Source organism: Mesoplodon mirus (assembly GCF_964341445.2).
Source record: "Mesoplodon mirus genome assembly, chromosome: 6".
Classification (NCBI taxonomy): Eukaryota; Metazoa; Chordata; class Mammalia; order Artiodactyla; family Ziphiidae; genus Mesoplodon; species Mesoplodon mirus.
In genome coordinates this window covers 87749716-87772847 of record NC_138982.1, presented here as the reverse complement: position 1 = coordinate 87772847, position 23132 = coordinate 87749716, and the positions used below count along the sequence as shown (strand labels likewise).

Genomic DNA, 23132 nt, shown 5'->3' with positions numbered 1-23132 from the left:
CAGCTTCTCGGGAGAAATTGCCCAAGCCACAGCATTGGCTTTACTGAGGAGAGGAAGTTGATAGAGTCCAGGATAGTTGGTTCCTTGACCACAGTTGGGTTGGGGGGGGGGCGGTGGGATAGAGGGAACCCTGCTTAGCTGTTGATTGGTTGGCCAACTCGGATAAGAGGGTGATGTTTATTCCTTTATATGCTCCAAATGGGTCCAGAGATTTTCCTTTCTTTGAAATGCTCTTTCAAATGTTTGGGCTCCTAGCTCTCTTCAGCAACTTATCTGTGGTTTCCATACCCTAAGAAGGAGTAGGAGATTTACTCAGGAGATAATTCAGTTGACTTCCCCAGGGATCCCCAGGGTATAAGCAAGGATGGTGAGAAGTGAACCTGGTGGTCACAATATTCCATGGGACCCTAGGGTTCTGAGTTCAGATTTCGACAAAGTCACCAGTATGGTTAATGAATAAGGGTTTTCCTTTCTGTGTCTTTTAAATAAGCGGATAGAAGCTGAAGAGGACCCAAGTGCACCAGATAATTGCTTCCAGTACTTTCTGTCCTCTGAGTAAGAAAGTATTAACCTGGCACCAGAAGATATTGTACATTGGGAGTTTGCTTTCTTTCCTCCAAACTCCAAGCCTTCTTGCTATCTGTGAAAATAAGGAGGAGGGTAGATGGATATTGGGGAGGGAGAGAAAAGAAAGTGATTTGTTACATTTTTTAAAGTGTATTTACTTTAACATATGGAACTTATTGTCATCTCCATACTTCAATTCAGCAAAAGTTTATAGCACATCAGACCCCAGACTGGGAGCTTTTTTTGTCCCAAGAAAATAAGCTTTCTTAGTCAAAGGATGTTTCTCCAAATGACCCTCCCCTCCCAATTTTTATTTTTTGCACAAGCATCTACTAATAATTAAAAAAAAGTGTTTTAAAGTTACCCACGTTGCCATACTATAACTGTTTTTGTTCATCCATGTGCGTACATACTTTTCACATAGCTCCGATAAAAGTAAAGACTTGTAGTCAGACAGTCCTGAAGCAGCTCTACACTTTTGACCAAAGACTCATAGGAAGCAGGTATATCCAACCACTTCGCTATTGCTGGGAACAGCCTAAATCCTGAGAGTGCTCCCACATGGAGCCTTAACAAGTAATATTTTCATCATTTATGAGGCTGGATCAAATATTTGGGGCTGGAGGGTGGGATGGAAGAGGGTGTTTGTTTTTAATCTAGAAATCCATGTTTACAAAAAGCCTTCCTAAATAGGACTCTTGCCTCCTTGGAGCCCTCAGGGTTGGAAATGGGTAGAGAAGGGGAGGTGGAATCTGGAAGTAAGACTTAAAGGATCCATCTCAAGTGGCACTGCCCTGAGGATTAGGAAACTTGGCTTGGACCCCTGGCTCTCCCTGTGGACTCCATTCATACGGACTCAATCCACTGAGCTAATTGATCACTGAATCTCCATGACCACTGAGTTAGCTCCTTCCCCAAGCTTGCCCAGTCTCTCCCGCCCTTCCTTTTATTATTCCGCCATCCTACCATCTTTCCCATTTCTGCCACCACCATGCTTCCTCATGCCTTTGACAATTGCTGACACATGGCTGGACTCCCCACTGTCTACCCATCACCCCCCTACCCTCACCCCGCCGCCAACACCCATCGTCCGTCAGTCCCATAAACTCATCCCCCAGTCTAAGCTCACAATCTGAACTTCTTAGCCCTCTCACATGTGGCTCTGTCTCATGATAATATTACTTTAATAGGACCCTTCTGCTCCAGCCGGACCCCTCTATTAGCCGACCCTTGATTTTGGAGGGGATTCACTCCTGCTGCTGCCTTACCAGCCCCAGCCCCTTCCCTGTTAACCCACCTTACTTCGTATGAGGGCTGCTGATAATGTGTTCTGAACAGATATTTGGTGAATATTGGTGAAAATGGACCACTGGATGCAAAGGTAATGGTTTTGTAAGAGCAACAGACTGTTTTCAATGTAATCCTTGTCCTTCATCTATTGTTCAGTTCATTTCTAGCAAGGGGCCAGGTAACTGGAGATTTAAGGAAGCCTGTGGTTTAGAAAAACTGCTTTTTCTCTGTTTTCTTATTTGTAAAATGGACTAATAAGGAATTACTCTGGTTTATAGCAATGTACCTTATCAAAAGCAAATACTTTCAAAGTGTTTATTTATTTTGTTTGAGACACTTTCTTTTTCCTCAGGCCCAGAACAAGCTTCCTGGAACCCGTGACCCATGAAGTCTTGTCAACATTCACATCGTCTGAGGGTATCAGCAATGAAGTAGAAGAAGCAGGTGAGGTTTTCTGCCCATAGTCTAATATCTCTAGCCTCTTGGGTCAGTCATATTTTTATGTTTTATGTTTCTGCTTGAAGATAAGAGTGTTTCCCATCCTTCAGTATTGAAAGGGTCCAGTTTTGAGTGGAATCTGAACTAAACAAGTTGGTTCTAGTTCAGCTCGGATACTCTTATAGTCAGAGCCTGTGGTGGCCTCTTACCCCTGGCGTGACCATGTCACCCCCCCCTTTCCCTGTGGCAAATTCTGTTCCACATGTTGGTTATAAACCATTTACTGTGGATTTGGAGCCCAAGACTGCTGTGGAAAAGTCCTGCTTAGGTTTGGATGAGGAAAGTCCTGTGTTTATGTGTCTACCGATGGTATTACAGCAAATGCCTTCTCATCTGATGTACTGGGTGGTGTTTATCTCACAAAACCCAGAGGGATTCCGTGTCATACCATCTTCTGAAATAAAGTTAGGAAATAGTTTCTCTTTTCCTAATGGTGAATTTGGCCTTATCTTCAAAGAAGGCCTTTGATGTTTGGGACGGGGTTATTGGGCAGTAGAGGAAATTGTAGGAGAAAGATCAGAGCCAGTGATACACAGTCAACTTAACTTGGTTGCCAGAGAAAACGTTGAGGAAAGTCTCAACTAGTTCTCCTAGTTAGTAACAGGAAAGTACATATTATGGGTTGAATAAAAAGTCATCCAAAAGGAGCTGAGCAGCAGAAAATATGGAAAAGAAATGTTTATTCTTCTCCCAAATGAGTTTGGACAGCATTGGACAAGATGAGGGTGATGACTCATTTGTAGGTTGGAGCCTTCATCCTTTCAACAGGCTTTTATTCGGTGCTCGCTGTGTGCTCAGTATCCATACCAGAGCCCACGCCTTCCAGAATTCCATGACTGAGGGGAGGGGACATGCAGGGCACAGCAATGCAAACTCCAGTGTGAAAGTGCTTGGACTGGGTCATGAAGAAAGGCTCCTGGAAGGAGGAGAGCCTGAGAGCCTCTCAGGCTAAGTCCTAGAGGCAGAGATGGGGCTGGCAGGACTGAAACGTTCTTTTTTTACCTCTGCCCGCGTGTGGTTCATTATTTTCTCCCTGCAAACTTACTTTTCCTAAGAGGATAATAGACTGAAGTATTCTTAAGACAGGAGATTTCAAGTTCAGAGTGTTTTTTTAAATTTTAGTAAAGTTAAAAACTGGAATCTCTGCATTAAATACAGAACCTCAGAAATGCGAGTCTTCGACAAGTTTCTAAAAGCAGTTACTGAGTAGCTTTCAGGGGAAAAAGGAGAAATTTGTCATCTTCTTTTCTTTCTCAGCCAGGTCAGATTTTAGCTGAGAATGCTAGAAACACATGCCTGAATTCAGCTTTTCACTTTTAAATTCCATTTGCCCTTTGTTCTGCTGTCTGGGGTAGGTTTGCTTGGCTCTGAAATTATTCCCAGAGTAACAAGTGAGAAGACGTTTATTTTAGGGGCAAATAAAAGTTGCTGGGCTCTCCAGTTGCCCAGGAACCTCCTTGGCTGCTAAGAGGTGGCTGTCACACAGGATGGGAGCTACAGGTAAGAGGAGAAGGGCGTGTAGAACTGGTTGGCCTTGGAGGCTGGGCTGGAATTGGACTCTTGAAGAGAGCACTCCGCACCTCTCCCGGCCTGCCAATATTTTTCCAGAATAGTCCCAGCCAAGTGAACTTACCTAACCTTGCAATCCCAGCAGGTCTATTAGGTATGGGTCACAGTTAATTTGAGAGGAAAACTGGGGGGTTCTGGATTTCTTACTTTTCTGTGAAAGCAGAGGCTGCTCTTAATTGCTTCACAAAGCATCTCCCCCCACCCCGCCCCCCGACTTGGCTCTCTGCTTTTCTGCCTGATGACTGTCATCCCACAGAGGTGTTACGGTACCTTGTCCTTTTTTACGTACTTGCGCCCACGTGAGGGGATTTCATCATGCAGTCAGTCAGCACAGTACCCACTTTTGCAAGTGAGACCACATAAAGTGATGGAAATTCACGGCTGTTTACTTGTGTCATTATGAATGGATGTTTTGTAGTGAACAAGTTACATAAAAATCTGCTGTGTTATAGCCAAGGGTTAGAATCTAATGGCTCTTTGCAATGTACAGGCCTTCCAAGCAATCACCTGCAGCCCTTTCTGGACAGCGCTGGTGGTCTGGCCATCGTGAAGGCCGCGTCGGCTCCAGGTGAAAGCCCCGCAGTCAGGTGCCTGTCGTTCTATAGCCTTCTGTCACAGAGATGGAGGCTGGGTCGTCAGGCCCGGCTTTCGCCTGCCTGGACGGTGGCAGCTTGCCAGCGCGTTTCACTGGGTGGTCTTCAACAATGGGAGGGGTGGGGAGCTCAGCTCTCCGTCCTCACCAAAGGGGAACGAGAAGGTTGGCAACCAACCCCGTCACTGAAACACCACAAAGGTCCTGAGTGTGCGTGAAAAAGACAGAACAGGTTGCTGAAAGCAGTATTGTGATGGAGTTCATTTTTGTTCCCCTGATTTTACAAACCAAGCCTTACACGTATGTGGTGATTCTCCCTCAAGAGGGTGAGCACACATGAGCAGCAGGTGCCCTCCGTCACGGACGTTCCCGTACCCTTCCTTCCCTTACCCTCTCAGGGAATCAGCTGTGGACCTGAAGGGCAGGCCGAGAAGGCCGAGACCAGCGGATCCCAGCGCCAAAGAGGCGGCCGCACCTGCCTCCGTCGTCCTTCTGATGACGGGGAGAACGAGAGCTGCCATTTAGCGAGACCTACTGTGTACCAGGCCCTGTGCTAAGCCCTGTGAGCACTGTCCCTGCAACCCCCCAGCAGTCCTGTGAAGGTGGGCAGCGTGATCCTATTGGGCAGATAAGAGAGCTGAAGCCTAAGTAATTGTAGGGACTTGTTCTGGTCTCACAGTTGGTAAGTGGCAGGGCCAAGATTTCGTGGCAGGGCTGCTGACTCCAGAACTCGGGCTTTGAGAAAAAAAAAGTATCCAGACAATCTCTCCTCTCAGCCTCTCTAAGTAGAGCCCCCTTAGCTTGGGAGAGCTGTTTCTTTTGCAACTAACAGAGCGCAAGGGGCAGGTGGCAGCCTTTATGAGACTTGCCTTAAGAGACATGAATTGAAAACCGGGGCCACAACCGGAAGGTTTTGACTGGCTCCACAGCAGCAGCCTGAGGGAAGCTGGGTCCTGAGGCCCAGCTGATGTCTGACTTCATAGGCAGTGCTGAAAGCTGCCGCTATCTTGGGTCTCCTCTTGGAACGTGTCTCCTGGCTTTTGCTCCCCTCTGGGACATCATCTGAATTGGCTGTCTGAGTCTCTGTTTCCACTACAGGTGCCAGCTGAATCCACATGCTCCTTGGGTCTCCACAAGTCTGATCAAGGTCCTCTGAGCCTCGGCAGGCTGAGGGGGGGAGAAGGTATTCTGCCCAGAAGGTACTTTTCCTGGTCAGGAGAAGTGGCAGCTTGTGCAGAAAAATACCCTGGGGAAGGAAGTAGCAACTTTGACAGACAGGTAACTGACAGGAGATGGTACCTTCCAGGCAAATACAGGGCAGCCAGCAGAAAGAATGCTACAGGCCGTTACCTGCAGAGCAAGACCAAGTCTCCCAGCTGGCTTCAGAGAGTGGGGAGATTTGGCTGCCATGAGCATGGAGTTGCCCTCAGTTCCTTGTTTTTCTTTAACAAATGTGGAAAGCCTGAAGCCAGGATGTTCTGGCTTTGCATGTGTGTGGGGGGTGGGGTACAGGATACCTGGGTTTAAGATATAATTATGTGACCAACTAGTTGGGTAACCCAGAGGAAATCATGGAAACTCTCTGAGCCTCTCTCTCCCCATCCTCGCAAGCTGCCTTCTCAGGGCACTATGGGGATGCAGAGAAATGGCACAAGGGAACACTTTTGATGCAGAAGGTTCCTGCCCACCTCAAAAGCCTCTGGCATCTCTGTTCACCCAAGATGAGTTGGGAGATAAGACATTTGAGGGAACTGGCCAGAGGTCAGAGTCTAGGCACAAGGGCTGCATCTGCTTCTGTGGTTGTGTTTGTTTTCTAAGAGCAGAGGCCTGAACTGAAGGCAGTTAGGTCCTATTGCCAGATAAGCTGCTTTTCCCTCTCTTGTGGGAAGAGACAGTGAAGGCCTCAGGGAGAAGAAAAGCTGTCGTGGCAAGAGGATCCTGGTTCGCACTCTTCCTGAGAGGGGAAGGAACAGGGGAGTCTGAGGAGAGTTGGGGTGACCCCATCTGAGAGCAGAGGCTTGGAGTGAATCTTATCAGCAAAAGGAAGTGCTGGAGAAAGACGGTTGTTGCAGGAGGGATCCATGTTTCTGGGGCCACTTCCAGGTTGGAGATGGTGTGGCATCCTGGTTAAGGGCGGGCTTTGGAACCAGACAGGCCTGGATTTGAACATAGCTTTGCCAGGTGGTAGGTGTTATGACCCTGGGCTAGTCACCTCCACTCTGAAACCCTAGTTTCTTAAAGTTGTCGCAAAGGGAAAGCAAGATACTGCATATAAAGCGCACAAAATGCATTGTGAGCATTCAGGAGAAGGTGGCCGTTAATAGGAAAGGAAAGAGCTTCCCTGGTGGCGCAGTGGTTGAGTGTCCGCCTGCCGATGCAGGGGACACGGGTTCGTGTCCCGGTCCGGGAGGATCCCACATGCCGCGGAGCGGCTGGGCCCGTGAGCCATGGCTGCTGAGCCTGCGCGTCCGGAGCCTGTGCTCCGCAATGCGAGAGGCCACAACAGTGAGAGGCCCGTGTACCGCAAAAAAAAAAAAAAAAAAAAAAAAAAATAGGATAGGAAAGGAAAGGAAAGAAAAACAGACTGGAAGGAGAGTTATCGATGGATTGGGCAGCTGGAAAGAGGAGTAGGTGGAAGGCTGCACTGATGGAACCCCCCACTGGCTCAAGGCTCTATAGAGATGAGGGAATGAGAAGATGGGGAAAGAGAGGAGCCCACAGTGGGTCAAGGCTGTGCCCCAGGTGCCCCCGTAGGTACCAATCTTCAGGCCTGGTCACTGGGAAGACAGCTCCCACCCGGCCTTCTCTGCTTCTTCCCTGATTCAGCATATTCCATTCTGCTGGTGAGACCCAAAACCTGAGAGTCACCTTGGACTCTGTTCTTTCTCTCATACTCCACTTTAAGTTGGCAAATGATGTTGGCTTTATTTTTAAGATGTATTCAGAATCCTGCAGCTTCTCACCATCCTTGTCTTCCAGCAACATTTCTTACCTGCTCTATTGCAGTAGCTTCCTAAGCGTTCTCCCTGCCTCCACCCAGCCCTGACCTCCCTGCCCACAGTCTGTTCTTCATGGAGAAGTCAGTGTCAGCTTCCAAAAGAGGAGCCAGGCGAGGTCAGTTCTCTGCTCAAAACTGTCCATGGTTTGCTTTCATGCAGAGAAAATGCCACACACTGTCCGTGCCCTCACCTCCCCTATTCGCTCCATAGCCTCAGTGGCCTCCTTGCTGCTCCTCCGCCTAAGCAGGACAGCCTCCCTTCCGGGGCTTTGCCCGCTGCCTGGGAGGTACTTCCCTGATAGCTGCACAGCCCCTCCCTCACTTCATTCAGGTGTCTGCTTCATGGCTGCCCTCACTGGACTGCCCTTTATTAAATCACACTCCCACTGTCATTCTCTCTTCCTTCAACCTAATCTGTTCTTTCTCAGCGTTACACCTGCTGACATATCTCTACTTGTTCATCTCCTTATTGCGTGCTTAGCCTCTAGAAGGAGAGATCCACAGGGTCAGGGACTTCATTTTGCGCCTCACCACCTCCCCAGTGCCTGGAGTAGACTCTGGGATATAATTGGTACTCAATTTTTCTTTTTACTAGTCTACAGGTCTTTCCTGAATCTCAAAATGAGTATAATAAGAGTTTCAAACAGAATGAAATAATTACCTAAGGATTTATATAAGAAAAATGCATTCTGGGTATATGTATACAGGGGGACTGTGGGAGAGAGGGGCAGGGAATTCTAATACTATGAGGGCGTCTGTTTTAGAAAAGCTGGAAAGCAGCGTGCTAGGCCGCAGCAGAAGTAGCTCCGTTCCTCTGTCTTCCTCAAGGTGACTGACTTCAGGAATGTCCGTGGATGTGCCTTTGCGCCACTGTTCCATCTGTAAGAGGAGGGTGAGAATGGATGCCTCTCTGGCCCTTCTGCATCACTCAAGAGGAGTTTACTGAGAATGGACTTTGTGTCCAGCACTGTGCTGGGCCAGGCTGGGAGCTGCAGAGAAGCCCAGGGCATCCTCACTCCATCAAAAGTTTATAGTCTAGTTGTTCATCTGGAATTTCCTAAGTGTGCCTGGACCATCCACTGTACTGCTCCCTTCTCTTTGCACAGTTGAATGGGAGTTCTGTTGCATCTGAGACGTGAGGAACACGGGATGAATTTGAGACTAGCTCAGTTCCCTACATGTGGGGGCCTGGTGGAGTCAGGCCCCATGGTGACAGAAATTGTCTCTGTGGCTGGAGAGTTGACAGCCTGGAATACAAGGAATAGGAGGTTTGGATGTCTACCCAGAGGGGGATAGATCTGACTTCAAATTGCATCTCAGTCATTTCTAGCTTGGCTCTAGATTTAGAAGCTAAGGAAGCGTAAAAATAAGGGCAAATATCCCAAGAGGCCTCCTGCTGACAACAAACGTGCCTGAGAAATTACACTACCAAGATCCCCAGACCCAACATCTACAGCATCTCAGGGAGCTGGGGAATAGTCCAAACCTCCTCCTCCAGGTTTTTTTTAACTTAGAAAGAAATTAATAGGCTTTTTTAAAAAAGCAGTTTTAGGTTTATAGAAAAAAATTAAGTGAAAATTACAGGGAGTTACCTCATACCCCTCCACCCCTACCAATTTCCCGAATTACTAACATCTTACGTTGGTGTAATGTGTTTGTTAGAATTGATGAGTCAATGTTGACACATCGTTATTAATTAAAGTCCATAGTTTACATTAAGACTTATTTTTTGCATTATACAGCCTGTGGTTCTGACAAATGCGTAATGATACATATCCACCATTATTATAGTATCAGACAGAATAATAGTTTCACTGCCTAAAAATCCCCTGTGCTCCACCTATTTGGTGGAGCAGCAACCACTGCTCTTTTTACAGTCTTTGTAGTTTTGTCTTTTCCAGAATGTCATGTAGTTGGAATCCTACAGTATATATAGTCTTCCCAGGTTGGCTTCTTTCACTTAGCAATCTCCTCCAGTTTTAAACATGGCCTTCTCCACGCCATGCCCCCTCACACCGTACATCCAGCTGGGGTGCAAGGCGCTGACAACGGAGGAGCCCACAGCCAGTGCTGAGACCCACCTGCCCAGAGCCCACGGGTCTGCAGTGCTGCTTCTCTGTCGTCACCCACTGGACACGCCTGGCGCTGGTGCTACTGGAGTTCAGCCCAGGCTGGTAAACTGTCGGTTGCTGCCTGTGTTTTGGTTCCACATCTGGAAGTATCGGCTGTGCAGACCTTCTGTCACGCTCTTAAGTAGAGAGACAGGAGGAGCACCGGGCCGTTTGCCTTCCTCCTTGCTAGTTTGGTTTAGTTGCTCTGGAGCTTTGGACAGCGGCGGGGAAGTGAGCCTCCCAGTCAGGCAGGGCGGGCAGCACTCCTTCACGCCGCATCTGGCGGCAGCCACAGCTCCCCCAGCCGCCGAAGTTGATGTCTCAGCCCCAGTGGTGTCTGTGCTGAGCCCTGGGAGGCACTGAGCTTCAGGGCTTGTTTTGTGGTCGTTAAGCAGGAAGACCGATCAGGCACAAAGAGAGTGAGAACGCTTCCCCTGCCAAGAAGTGCTTCTTTCTTCAGTCAGCCTCACAAATGAGGATTCCTTGGCGGGGGGGTGGCAGGAACCCCAGTATTCAGTGCCCTCACCAGTCATTAAACAGTGAGGCTCTTGGGGGATGAGGGATAACGATGGATTTTATCACTAGAACAGAAGGAGGACCTCCTCCAGCTGGGCTCCAACTCTGGGCCCGTTAGAGGAAAGAGAAGTGCATGTGAATGGGGGTCACGTGGGCCACCTGGTTGAAGCAGGCTGAAACGTTCCAGGGCTGAGAGGAAAGGGGTGTACTAGGTGAAGAGGGTTCCAACCCTGAGGAGCAGGGACTGAGACTTAGACCCCAGCTTCTGTTGCTTCTATGTGGAGTAAACGAAGAGCTGAGGCCAGCTGGCACCTCCTCACTTCCAAGGACACCAGACAGGTGCCTCAGAGTTCAGTAAAAAGGAGAAAGAAGACATGGCCTCCTTGGAAAGTCAGCTCTCAGACGGTAGAAACTCCATGCCAGTCATCCCAGTCCTTACCACCTCGTCCTCTGGCTTGCTCTTTGCCTAGCCCACCCTCCCATCTGTATCCTGTTCAGGGACTTGCCGAGAGCTCTTGGGCTGCCATTCAGTGGTTCTTCCGACTTGCACCCTGTGTAAGTGGAGACTAATAGTACTTGTCCCGGGTGTGTCATCAAGACTGTGAGCGCTAATGCAGTGGAGTGTTTAACGCTCCTTAAACTCTTCAGAGAAGTACTGTCTACAGGCAAGCCGTCCTTGCTTTTGTTGTTAATTGTGGAATCAGGGTGGTGTGCCTGCACCCTCTTGTCTTCCTGGGTCTCGCTCCAGCATCTGGAAGGCTGTGACTGATGATTGACCGTCAACACATGGGAGGCCTTGGCCCTTGTCACAGTTTGCCTGCGGAGGCTAAGGATAGAGAACTGCTGAACATGGGAGGGTGAGACCCATGTTCCCTGCCAGATCCAGCCTTCATTCCTGAGTCACCTCCTCACGTGCTGTCCCCCCAGGAGGTTCTGTGGGAGAATCCCGGACCGGCTTCTGTAGGTGCAGCCAGGCTGTGTGTGTCAAGGAGCAGGGACCACGTTTGCTAAACCAAAAGATAAGTACATGATCTGACAAAGCATTTGGATGGGACTTTTTCCCCCTGATTTTGGGGGGGGGGGGAAATCTGAGAAACGCTGTTTATAAATATCTTGTGATGTATTAAAAAATAACCCTTTAGTCGAGGAATGGCATTCTGTCCAGTTGGGGGCCATGCCAGGACCTCCCAGCAGCGTGGTCGCCTGTTAGGGCAGGTTGTGCAGGGAAACGCGGCGTGGCCTCGCCACACGTGTGAAGCTCCAGCAAGTGTTGGTGGAAGGAAGTCTCCAGGGCAGTCTGGGTTTTCTCTAGCACTTTCTCTACAGAACAATCTGTGGGAAACCAGGGCAGGGTCCCAATTTTACCCACCACTGCCCAACTTCCCTCTCTAGAAAAAGCCTCCATGGCCGTGGAACAGGGAGGCTCCTGAACAGCTAAGTTCTACAGCTTTCAAAGTCACGAGGTAAAGAGGACCAGCCTGCCCCGTTGTGATGGAGTGTTAGCCAGCAGAACTCATTTTCCCTCCACAAGGACACTAACCAAAGTGCCAGCGCTAACGCCCATGGTCTAGATGGGGGAAAGGCAGTGAGGCCTTGTTTCTCTGAACCTCAGCCAAAATGAGGTGTGTTACCCTTCCTCGGGCAGGGGGTTCTGACCTGTTTCCCACCCTCTGAAAATCACAGTGCCCGCTGCAGCCAGCCTCCCTTCAGTCACTGAGCTTCCACACTGAGCTGTTTCTGGTTATCCAAAGACCCAGCAAAAAACCTTGCCTAGAGCAGTGCTGTTCATGCCTCTTCAGGCATTTTCCACGTGGCCCCAAAGACGTGTTTGTAACCATTAAAGAGTGGCCTTTCAGTTGATCAGCCAACAGATTATTGAGCGCCATGCGTGCTGCCCTCAAGACACTTATAACTTGGATTCTGAATATTTCCCAAATCCAAGCAAGAGGTCATTTCACGTTGAACTGCATTATCTACCTTCTCTCATTGGAAGAGCCCTTGGCTCAGAGGAGGTGCTAGATGTCACCATTATTATCATCATGATTATTATTACTTTGGCTTTTGAGATAAGCTACTGATTTATAGCTCCTTCCCAAGAGCCCATATTCTCGGAGAATTTGGCTCTTTAAAGAGCTGTGTCACTTACGGTATGTTTGGGAATTTTATAGGTAGAAACATGGAGGTCCAGAGAAAAGTGATGGTCTTTCACTCGGACCTTGAAGCCTGTGCACTTGGTTGGTTCTGCCATCAGGAAAAAGCCCGCCAACACTGGGGACCTGTCATTGGAGAGATATGCTCAGGGTTCTGGGGAAGGCCCATCCAGGACAGGGAACCCAGAAAGGAAGCAGAGGGCATGGGGGGGCAGCCAACAGGGTCCAGGTTCCCAAGCCAGAGCACCAAGGAGATAGGCTTCTCAGAGCCTCCTCTGGCTGCGGCCAGCAGTACCCTTTCAGGGGTGGGGCTGCCTCTTTGGCCCAACACTAGGGAGCCTTTAAAGGTTGAAGAGAGGTATACTGCCCTCCATTACCAGAACCTGGGCGCTCGTGGAAACCTGCCGGACAGTGCTCTTTGGCTTAACTGAGGTGACATGGGGGCTGGGTGGGGGTGGGGGTGGGGCGGGCGTCCTGGAAGTTGGTGCAGGACTGAGAAGGTTTGGGATGATCTTGTTCTAGTCATCCTATTGAAAAAGCAAGTTTCATTATTATTTAAAAACTCAACTACACAAAAGCAGAAAGAAGAGTATCATGAGCCCCATGTACCCATCACCCAGATTCAACAATTATCAAGACAAAAGAGTTTTTTAAATACTACTTTGTTTTCATTACTCTGCTCTGTGTGCAGATAGGACAAGGATGAACGCCACAAGGGTACTTTTTCCAAAAGAAGTGTGTGATCCAGTCTTCCCACGCCCTCCTAACAGGGGCGTGGAAAAGAAAGAACCCCAGCCCAGGGCCCTCGGGTTTGATTCTCAGTCACTCCACGGTGCTCTGAGATGTTTCTGTGTGTCTCCTTTACCAGATGCTGAGCTCTTAGAGAAAGCTTGAACTTTATCTTTGGATCCACGGAGCTTCGTATTGAATGAGTGTTCAATAAGTGTTTATTGACTTGTAAGGCAAAGGATTGTATGAGTCAGAGTGGACAGGTGTAAGTGATGTGAGTACTTAGTTCACCATTTGGGGAGGCAAAGGGGCAGCTGATGGCGTTTAGAGTTGAGTAAGGGGCCATTATCTGAACTCTGGGGGATCCTGAATGGGTGAAAGGTTAGGCGTGATCATTCTGCAATGCAGGGGCTCCTGGTTTGGCCAAGAAGGAAGAAGTCAGCAGCAAGAGATGACAGGAGAGAGCTGGATCAGAGCTGCTCTCTGCCTGGTCCCCAGATCCAGGTGTCTGCAGACCCGGGTATGGGGGGACAGGGGTCTAAGAACAGAGGCTCCAGCTCCAGACCCATTTCTCTGGGTGGCCAGAAGCAGTCCGCAAGCCACCTATGCCACCAGGGCCCGCGTGTCATTCCAAGCACTGTTTTTATTCATTTTGGAGTTGGCAAGGAACGGGCTCCTCCAAGTGTGAGGACCAGAGTCTGCTTCCAGCCTGTGGAGTGCTGGGCAGCTCGGCTGCTCTGTGGCCCCCTGGGCAGCGTTTGGGGTGGTATGAAATGGGTGTTGGAGGAACAGGAGGGGAGATGCTGCAAACCCCGGCTCAGGTCTGACCCTGGGTGTAGCCAGCAGGGGCCTCAGGCAGGGTGTGCCAGGGCCCACACAGACCCCAGGGAAGTCTCCAGGCCCCGACTTGGATCAGCGACCTGCCCCTCCCTTCCCTGCCTGGTCTTTTTCAGTTTAAACTTCGAGCTCTGTCCTCGCATACACGCGTGATGTGTGTGTGAGTGTTTTAATTTTTATCCTTGGCAGAAGTTAAGACACAAAATGGATTTGGAAGGAGAGGAAACCAGTCTTGGTATACGCTGGGTAGCAACAGCTTCATTCCTGGAGTGGGAGGGCCGCAGGTGGGGAGGGGCTGGGCGGGACCCAAGTCTCTAAGGTTGGGGTGAGGTGCTGCTTCCGCCCCGGCAGGGACCATACTGAAAATCCACTTCTTGGGGAAGGGAAGGCCGGAAGCTAGAGGCTGAGCTGTTAACCCTTTGGGATGTCAAAAAGCCAGTTCCAGGGGAGCCAAAGCCCACTGGTGCAATCTGGTGTTAAGTGGATGTGGGACCCCTGGACAGCCAACACCTGTTCTACTTCCTAGTGGTCTGTGAGCCCCTGAGACTGTTCTCAATTTGTTAAGGGAATCACTGACGGGCACTTCAGGTTTTCATGTGCAAACGCTAAAATGTGCATATGCTTGGAAAACTTCTGTCTCCTGCTAAGCTCTCTGCCCCCCAGAAGTGGTGGTGGCCCCAGCAGGGGTGACTGTGGCCCAGGGACCTGTTTAAGTGTCACCTTTGCTACTCTGGAAGCCGTCTTGGCCCCCAAAGTAGGTGCTGTTTGCAATGGTGGTCTCTTCTTGGGTTTTTATTTCTTTGTGAAGAGGAGAAAACTAGGAATCTGAAAGTCCAGAAAATATCTGGGGATATCTGAGAGAAACTTTGAGAAAATGTTTTATTTGTTAAAGTGTATTAAGATATTCAATTTGTGGAATAAAAGAAAATAGCTTTAAAAATGGCAAGAATTTCACTAAAAATAATAGAGCAGGGAACATCTTTATACAAAACTCGCAATTTCAACCGTGGCATCCAGTGCAACCAAGGCGTTTCTGGCAGACCTTCTCTGTCAAAATGACCCACAAATCCATGGCGGAGACTCCCAGGGGTTCTCAACCCTGGCTGCACATTACGGTTTCCAGGAAAGGGTTTTGAAAATGCTGATACCTGGGCCCCACTTCCACAGGCTCTAAGTGAATTTGCCTGAGGTGCTGCCCAGGTGTTGATGTGTCTTAGTGTCCCCGAATGATTTTTCCATGCAGCCAGCGTTGGGAACCTCCAATCTTATGCTTATGTAAGAACAGAAGGAAGATGAGAGAGGTCAGATTAAGAAATGGAAGAATTTTATTGTCTCTCACTACAGGCTGGTGCATATTACATGGATCCAGACTCAGAGGGCCATGGCCAACTTGTGGATGGGATTGAGGCGCTCACTCAGGGCTGACTCCCGCTGGGGTGGGGGACTGAGCATCCTCATGAGTTGGCTACAGAGTTCATTGTGGGACCTGACGAACCAGTCCCTCCCGAAACATGGTGGCTAGTGCATGACTCCAACCCAGGCTGATTTTGGTTTTTTTCAGCCTTCCTCAGTTTCCTTTTTCGGTTTGTCTGCTTGAATCTACCAAGGACACCAAGACCAGCAGGCAGGGAAAGCAGGTAACCCTGGCTTTGAATCCTTTACTTGAGCAAGATGTTTAACCTCTCTAAGCCTCAATTGCTGCATCTGTAAAATGGAGATGACAGTACTACCTCCTTCACAGAGTTACTTAGAGGTTAGACAAGATAATACATGCACATCATCTCACACATAGTAACTCAGCAAATGGTCACATACTCTTTTATGCTAAGATGGAATATTTCTTCCAATTCTAAATATTTGCCTTAATCTCATATTACAACAAAACCTGGTGTGTTACATTCACTGAATCTGAATGACTTTTAATTACATTTACAAATCAGTTAGGAAATTAGTGATTTAGCAGGAAAAGAAGGCAGTCCTTAAATGTTAATATGCCCAACATCGTAATTGCAGCAAACGAAGTGCTTGGTGGATATTTTATACAATTTACTAAACAAAGTAATTTCAGATTAGTAAAGGTTGCTAAAAGAATATTAAATGTGTTTTCATTTTTTCCAAAATACTTGTCCACATTGTGTGGATGCAACAGAATCCTGGAATTAGGGGAGGGGTTCTTTATAAGCCGAAGACGTTGACTGTTGGATATAGACACAGGAAACACTTTAGATGTGATCATGGAGCAAAGAGCAACATTTTACAGCCCAAGGAGTTGTTAGGAAATGAGGCCCCTGGGCCTATGGGAAGATAAAATTTCAGTGATGACATGATAATATTTGGGGATAGTTTTTTTTTGTTTTTTTTTTGCGGTACGCGGGCCTCTCACTGTTGTGGCCTCTCCCGTTGTGGAGCACAGGCTCCGGACGCGCAGGCTCAGCGGCCATGGCTCACGGGCCCAGCAGCTCCGCGGCATGTGGGATCTTCCCGGACCGGGACACGAATCCGTGTCCCCTGCATCGGCAGGAGGACTCTCAACCACTGCGCCACCAGGGAAGCCCTGGGATAGTTTTTTTTTTTTTTAATTTACCTTTTTAATTACAAAAATAACTCCACACTCACTTGGAATATTTCTTAAGTGTTTGGTATAAAAAATGCAAATTTCCGGCCCTTCACCATAACTGATGTTAACATGTAAGTGTCTCCTGACCTTATCCTATGACAATCCAAATAACTGTACACCACATATTCACACGTAATTTTTAAAAATTACAAACATGGGATGCTGTTTTACAAGTTGTTTTTGGGATATTCTCCAGGAACCTCTTAGGCCAACATTTCCCGAAGTGTATTTGATGAAATTCTCCCCACTAATGGTACTCTGAGAAAAAAAGAGTAGTGTGGTCAAGTCAGTCCAGGCCTGTGGTCAAATAAGTCCAGGCCTGTGGTTGAGTGAGTTCAGCTTTCAGTGCATACTCTACCCCCCTTTCGGTGACTCACAATACGTAACAGCCCATTAAAGGCTCTGAAAAGGCCTGCACTAAAGAAACCTAATTTGCTTTTCTTAACAGAGCATTCCCTACATTCTTTTTGCTAGCACGTTTTAACAACCGATAGATTTTTAGAAGCGCTGTTCTAGGCATTCCTCACTCACCTCCCCTCCACCTACAACAGCTCCTCCATCTGCAGCCTTGTGGGGTAGGCAGGAAGAAAAAAAGCTCATCTATTCATTTAATTAACAAATACTTACTGTGCTCCTAGAGATAGATGCTGGGGCTACAGTAATGAGCAAGATAACAGGCCCTCTACCCTGGGAGGCTCAGCGAAGGTATTAGTCACACAGGATGGGTTGCACCTGGGCCGGCAGACCATCAGCAGGGATCCTCTGCAGCTGTGGAGCCTGGGAGGAGCATCTGGAATTATCCCTATCCCCTCCGCCCCCCACCCTTCATCACGCCTCCAATTCCCCACACTTCGCTCTGCTATAAATAGTGGTGCCTGACCCAGCTGGCAGGACGCCATGTGTTTGTTTTCTCTGCGTGTGCCAGCCCTGCACGGAGGCCACTGGGCTTCCCAAGTTGGGGAGGGCTGACAGGAGTTGGGGTCAGAGGCTTCCAGCAGAAGGTGGGGACAGACGGACTGGAGCATGCCTCAGGTTTCCAAACTGGTATTTATTTTAAGTTTTAGATGGTTTAAAAGAGCTTTCTAAGTGAGGAAGATTGGGGGTGGGTCGGGGACTGAATGTGTATATTTGGGGGTCAGAGAGGTGGAGAAAGTCGGTTTGCATGAGGTCAGACAGGAAAAAAGTAAACTGTCATGATTCTAAATCATACTTCCCAGCTGGAGCTGGAGTTGTTTGCTGTGTGAGCACATGTGCACACGTGTGCCTGTGTGTGTGTGCGTGTGCGTGTTTTGTTCGTCTCTCTTAGAGGTAGTGCGTGTACATGCCCAGAGCAGGATGCCTGGAAAGCCTAGGTAGAGGTGTCTGGCCCCTGAGATGTTTACCTCTTCTTAAACCTCTTTTGTTGAAATATTAGGGATAAATCTGTAACAAGGATCAGACTAATGAAGGTACTTCTACAAGTAACCCTAAAGGAAGTGACTCAAATTGAATAAGTTGCTGTCATTTATTGAACAACTGCTTTGAACCAGTCATTGTTCTAGATAATTTACTGATGTGATCTGTTTCCCCTTCAACATGCTTGTGTGAGAGAAGCTACTGTCCTGCGCCAAAGTGGTTCCTCCTAAATGTCCGGGTTAAGGGCTTCTTGCCTGAAGGAAAGTCTAGGAAAGACACTGTCTGTGTCACAGTGTAGTCAGGTCAGGTGCCAGCTAAAGAGAGGCAGCTTCTGATCCCGTCTTGGCCCTGACTTAGCAGTTCAGCCATTTTGCCCCATGGCTTAGCTTTTCATTTAAGTGCTTCAGATTTCCTGCCAGCATGCAAGAGCCTGTTAAGGGTTAGTGTGTGTGTGTGTGTGTGTGTGTGTGTGTGTGTGTGTTAGGGGTTGAGGTGTGAGTGTGCCGACGAGTTGGAGTTGGGGCTGGTTTAGCCCAGCATTTGCTTGAATCGGCCCCAGGAGTGGACAGGTCAAGAAGTGGCAGCCTGATCCTCATTCACTCTGGGTCACAGAACCGGAGACCAGTTTTGAGTCCCGGGGAGGATATGGGTATGGGCCTGGTGCCATTGGTTGCTTAGTCATCATGAGGAAGGGGCACAGAAAATGGCTGCAGGTGACAGCTTAATTGGAATTGGTGGTAATCATGTTGCCTAACAGAGTAAGTCAGTCTTTTCAATCCTCAAACTTCCTAAAGGCCCAGCTTCCCCTCCTGAGAAAAAGCTCCCTCTTGACTATGTGACTACAGTTCTCTCTCCTCTCTGCCATGACCTTTCACTTTTGTGTTTTGGGTTGTAATTCGTTCACTCAATGGGTGTTTGCTGATACCTCGAACCGTGTTATACACTCAAGACGCCCCTGTAATAAGATCACCGCCATTCCTGCTCCCTGAGCATTTGGTCTAGCGGTCGGGCAGACCATAAATAATTAGCGTGATGGCGCTTCCATGGGGGAAGTGCAGGACTCCAGGGGACAAGAGCTGGTGGCCCAACTGCTGCCTGACGTAGAGTGGGTGCTGGGAACTTGCCTAGCGAATGGAAGCGAGTTTCCCTGGGCGCCTGTTTCTCCCCACACTCTCCCTCGTCTCCTCCTTGGCAAGCCTGCCCTCACCCACATCATGCTCCAGTGCTGAGAAGGGAAGCCCTGTGTCCTGCTTGTCTTCTCCCCTGAATAAGAACCCCGTTGGGCTCCCCAGAGGCAGGGCGATAGGGACGGAGATCTCAGACACCCATGCATCACCTTCCCCTGCTCAAGCTCTGCTTTGCATCAGAAGCAGCCCTGGGGTTCACCGGATCCAAACTCCAAGGACCAAATAGAGTCAGGCCTGGAAGAGATCTTGGAGGTAGGTCTTTACAGCTTAGCAAACATTCACTGAGTATCTATTATGTGTCCAGGAGAGACTTGTATATAAATAAGGTACAACACAGTGTGAGAAGTGACAACGACAAAGCTTGAGGCTTCAGCAGTCCTCATAGGCTTCCATTAGCTCTAAGTCTCTTACCTACCTTCAGTGATGTACTTTGATGACTCTCTTGGGACTATAGTAGGAGTGAATGTGGATGATGGAAAGGAGGCTTCTTTTAGGACTTGCGAAGAGGACTAAGTCAGAGGACTGACCTTCTGTGCGGAGCAGGGCCTGAGTGTACAAGTGTGAGTGTGTGTGCGTGCGCTCAAATGTATGCCACATTTCTTCTGTCATGCCTCTGATGCCTTTGCTGGTGGTTCTGGTTCTTTGCGTGTACTTTGTAAAATCCAGCCTGTCTTTGATCTTTTCTTGAGGCCGTGCTGCATTTGGTATAATAGAAAGATGGTGTCAAAGCGGAGGTTAACTAGGTCCCAGGTTCTTTAAGGACGGGAAACTGCCTACTTTTCTCTATGTCCCCTCCACCCTCCATTCAGTGTGTGGCACCTAGTGGGTGCCAAGTGTGGTTTTGCTGAACTGACCTGAATTCTACCCTGAGCCCACCCAGGGACTTGTACATCTCATCAGGAGTGACTTTGGAGTTGCCAGCTGTTTTGTCTGCTCAGCTTACCATGATCACTAAGCAAAACACCCTTGTCTGTCCTACTCTTCTTCTGGCAAGGTTTGTGTTCACGCACGGCTCACTTGTCCAAAATCCTTTGTCCTAAGAGATAGGACTTAAGCTGTTAAGGTCCGCCTTAAGTGCTCTTCAGGTCCTGGGACTGGTTTGCCTATGTACTGTGTTTGTGCTGTCTACCCACACTCTAATTAATTCCTTTCACATTGGACCTCATCAGCTGTGTGCACCAGAAGCCTTGGAAGTGAATGCTCCTGTTTCCTCTCCAGTCACTGTTACCATTTTACTTTGTTGTTTACCTGTGTGGCTATAGCCCTGGCCATAGGCTGTAATTAGAAACAGGTAGGTGTAAAAAGAGCAGGTGGTCTGTTGTGGCTTTGTGAGCTCACCGATGTGGTCGGAGGTGAGCTCCGTACTGGGGCTGGGAGTGGGGGGGGGCGGGTCAGAGAGGGATTGGGAGTGTGTTTTCCTTTCTATAAACACGTCTCCATAACTTCTTGTCCAAATGACCTACTGTCTGACAGGGATCTTCCCCCTTTCTCTCCAAACAAGTAGAGACACTACGGAGAAATTATCATCATCAAGAGAGTGCAGAGAGAGGGCATAAACAGGGTGGGATGGTGGGAGAGGTTATTAGCTTAAGTGATATAAATGTTGACTAGTGTTGGGTGGAGATCGAGAGGCTAGCAATTGTCTTGCCACAAACTTGGGAACACTCTAGTACCACCCAGGGATCTCCTGTCCCATTGGGCTGTTGTGAGGTTCTGTAAAACACTGTATAGAATGTAGGTGTTACTGCTTTTTTTCGACAAAGAATGTTTCTTGAACTTCTGATGCATGTGTTGTAGGGCAGCAAAATCAGGCCATTGCTTAATTGTGTACAGCTGATGAGGAGCAATGAGCAAAGAGAGGATAGCACATCTGTCTGGAGTTGTTCAAATGCAACAAGTCCTTAAGTCTTAAAGGACATGAATCTCAAAGCCCACCAGTGCCACAGTATGAAATTAGACCTCCAGTGAACGGCTTTCAGTAGAAAAATTCCACGACACCTGTCCCCCCTCACTGCTATGTGCCAGGCTGCCTTCACACGTAATCCCCTTAACTCTTCTTTTTTTTTTTTCGCGGTACGCGGGCCTCTCACTGTTGTGGCCTCTCCTGTTGCGGAGCACAGGCTCCAGACGTGCAGGCTCAGCGGCCATGGCTCACGGGCCCAGCCGCTCTGCGGCATGTGGGATCCTCCAGGACCGGGGCACGAACCTGCGTCCCCTGCATCGGCAGGCGGACTCTCAACCACTGCGCCACCAGGGAAGCCCTCCTTAACTCTTATTAGCAGCTCAGCAAAGGGGGTATTATCATTCGCATTTTCACAGAGAGTAAACTGAGGGTCAAAGACTAAGTAATTTACCCAAAGTCACCTTCTACCAAAGGTAGAAGTGGCAGAGCTCTTATCCAAACCCAAGGCTCACGGTATTTCAGTACCTGATCCTGCAGAGTTTCAGTGTTGTCACTTAGTAGAGAAGCTATGTCTGTAATACAAATTTGAGATGAGCCCTAAAATCCTTACGTGCTAAAGCATCACGAAGTGTTTTAATAACCTCTTTCCCCATCTGTAAAGGGGACAATAACACTCCCTGGGCTGTAATGATGAAAAGTGGACCATGTGTGTCCACCCCCAGCCCTGGGCTCGGCACAGAGTAGGCGCTTGGCATATTTAGTGCTCTTGTCCCTACTCCCCTCCCCACGCTCTCTCTTCAGGCCTGAACTTGTCCTCTTTCTCACTTACAGCTTTCTTCTTTCTCCTTCTCCCATCCCTCTCTGCCTGCCTCCTTCCACCCTGGCCTCAAGCTCAGGGCCATACTGTCGCTGGCTAGATGATAGCCAATCACGGTATCATCCTAGATGAGGTTCCCTGCAGTTCAGTGGCTGCAGGAAGCCTGAAGTCTCAAGCTTATTTGGGTGTTTGTTTTGGGAGAAGAGACAAGAAGGAAAACAAAGAAGGTTCTTGAATGAAACCTCAAGCCATAGGAGCATCTGCAGAGGCACTGACTTCTGTCAGGCAGCTTGGCCTTCCCCAAGGGCTGCTAACTCATGTAAGGGCCATTTGGGTTTGAAAAATAAAGGCCACAGTTAGTCATTTCCCCCTAGAAAAACCCTTTGGTTCCACCACTGATAAGTGTGTCTGCTTGCGTTCCTCTTATAGGTCCACGGGTCAGAGTAACATCCCTTCTCAATCCCAAATTTCTAATCCAAATAGACCCTTCAGTTCAGCAGACATTGACTTTTCTAGGTGCTAGGGTTACTGAGATGAAGTGGACGCCTCCGTGCCTTCAGGAAGTTTAGAGTCTGGGAAAAGAGGCATATTATAGACAGGCATAAATCATCGTGGAAATGTTGCAGTAGGTGTGCACAGCGCTGTGGAAAGTGGGATGAGGAATTATCACTGGAGGCATTATACAGTGACGCTGGAGGTACGTTTCGAAGGATAAGAAAGGGAGAAGCAGAAGATGGTTCTGGGAGAAGGAAGGTGTGAAAAAGCAGCTTGCCCGGGACTTAGGGCTCGTGGGAGGAAAACAAGGAGAAGGTTGGCTGCAGCCCAGTTAATACAGAGCCTGGAAGGTTGTGTGAAGAAGTTTGAACCTTATTTAATCATACTTGTTTGGGGAGCTATCAAAGGTGAGTCTATTAGCTCTTTTGCTTGTTTGTTTTTAACTGACCTCAAAAGGGGAAAAAAATCACTCCTGGGCTTCCCTGGTGGCGCAGTGGTTGAGAGTCCACCTGCCGATGCAGGGGACACGGGTTCGTGCCCCGGTCCGGGAAGATCCCACATGCCGCGGAGCGGCTGGGCCCGTGAGCCATGGCCGCTGAGCCTGCGCGTCCGGAGCCTGTGCTCCGCAACGGGAGAGGCCACAACAGTGAGAGGCCCGCGTACCACACACACACACACACACACTCACTCACTCACTCACTCACTCACTCACTCACTCATTCACTCCTAATTCCTTCACATTTTCAAATCGGCTGCTTTTATTTGTTTCCTATTTCCTTCCAGGCCTTACCCAACTGTTTACATGCTTTTTACAAAATGCGATCTGCTTTTTTCCTTAATATCCTTTAAACATTTTTCATG

General features: G+C 48.7%; 1 protein-coding gene across 5 annotated transcripts in view; it reads left to right on the top strand.

Annotated features, from left to right (window-relative positions):
- The window catches only part of BOC (BOC cell adhesion associated, oncogene regulated), an 81300-nt gene that overhangs the window by 3023 nt on the left and 55145 nt on the right, over nt 1-23132 (top strand). For all 5 annotated transcript variants that reach the window (XM_082625896.1, XM_082625895.1, XM_082625894.1 and 2 more), the window contains one exon: nt 2210-2301. The gene's annotated coding sequence lies outside the window, so the exon portion shown is untranslated. The remainder of the gene's footprint in view (nt 1-2209; nt 2302-23132) is intronic.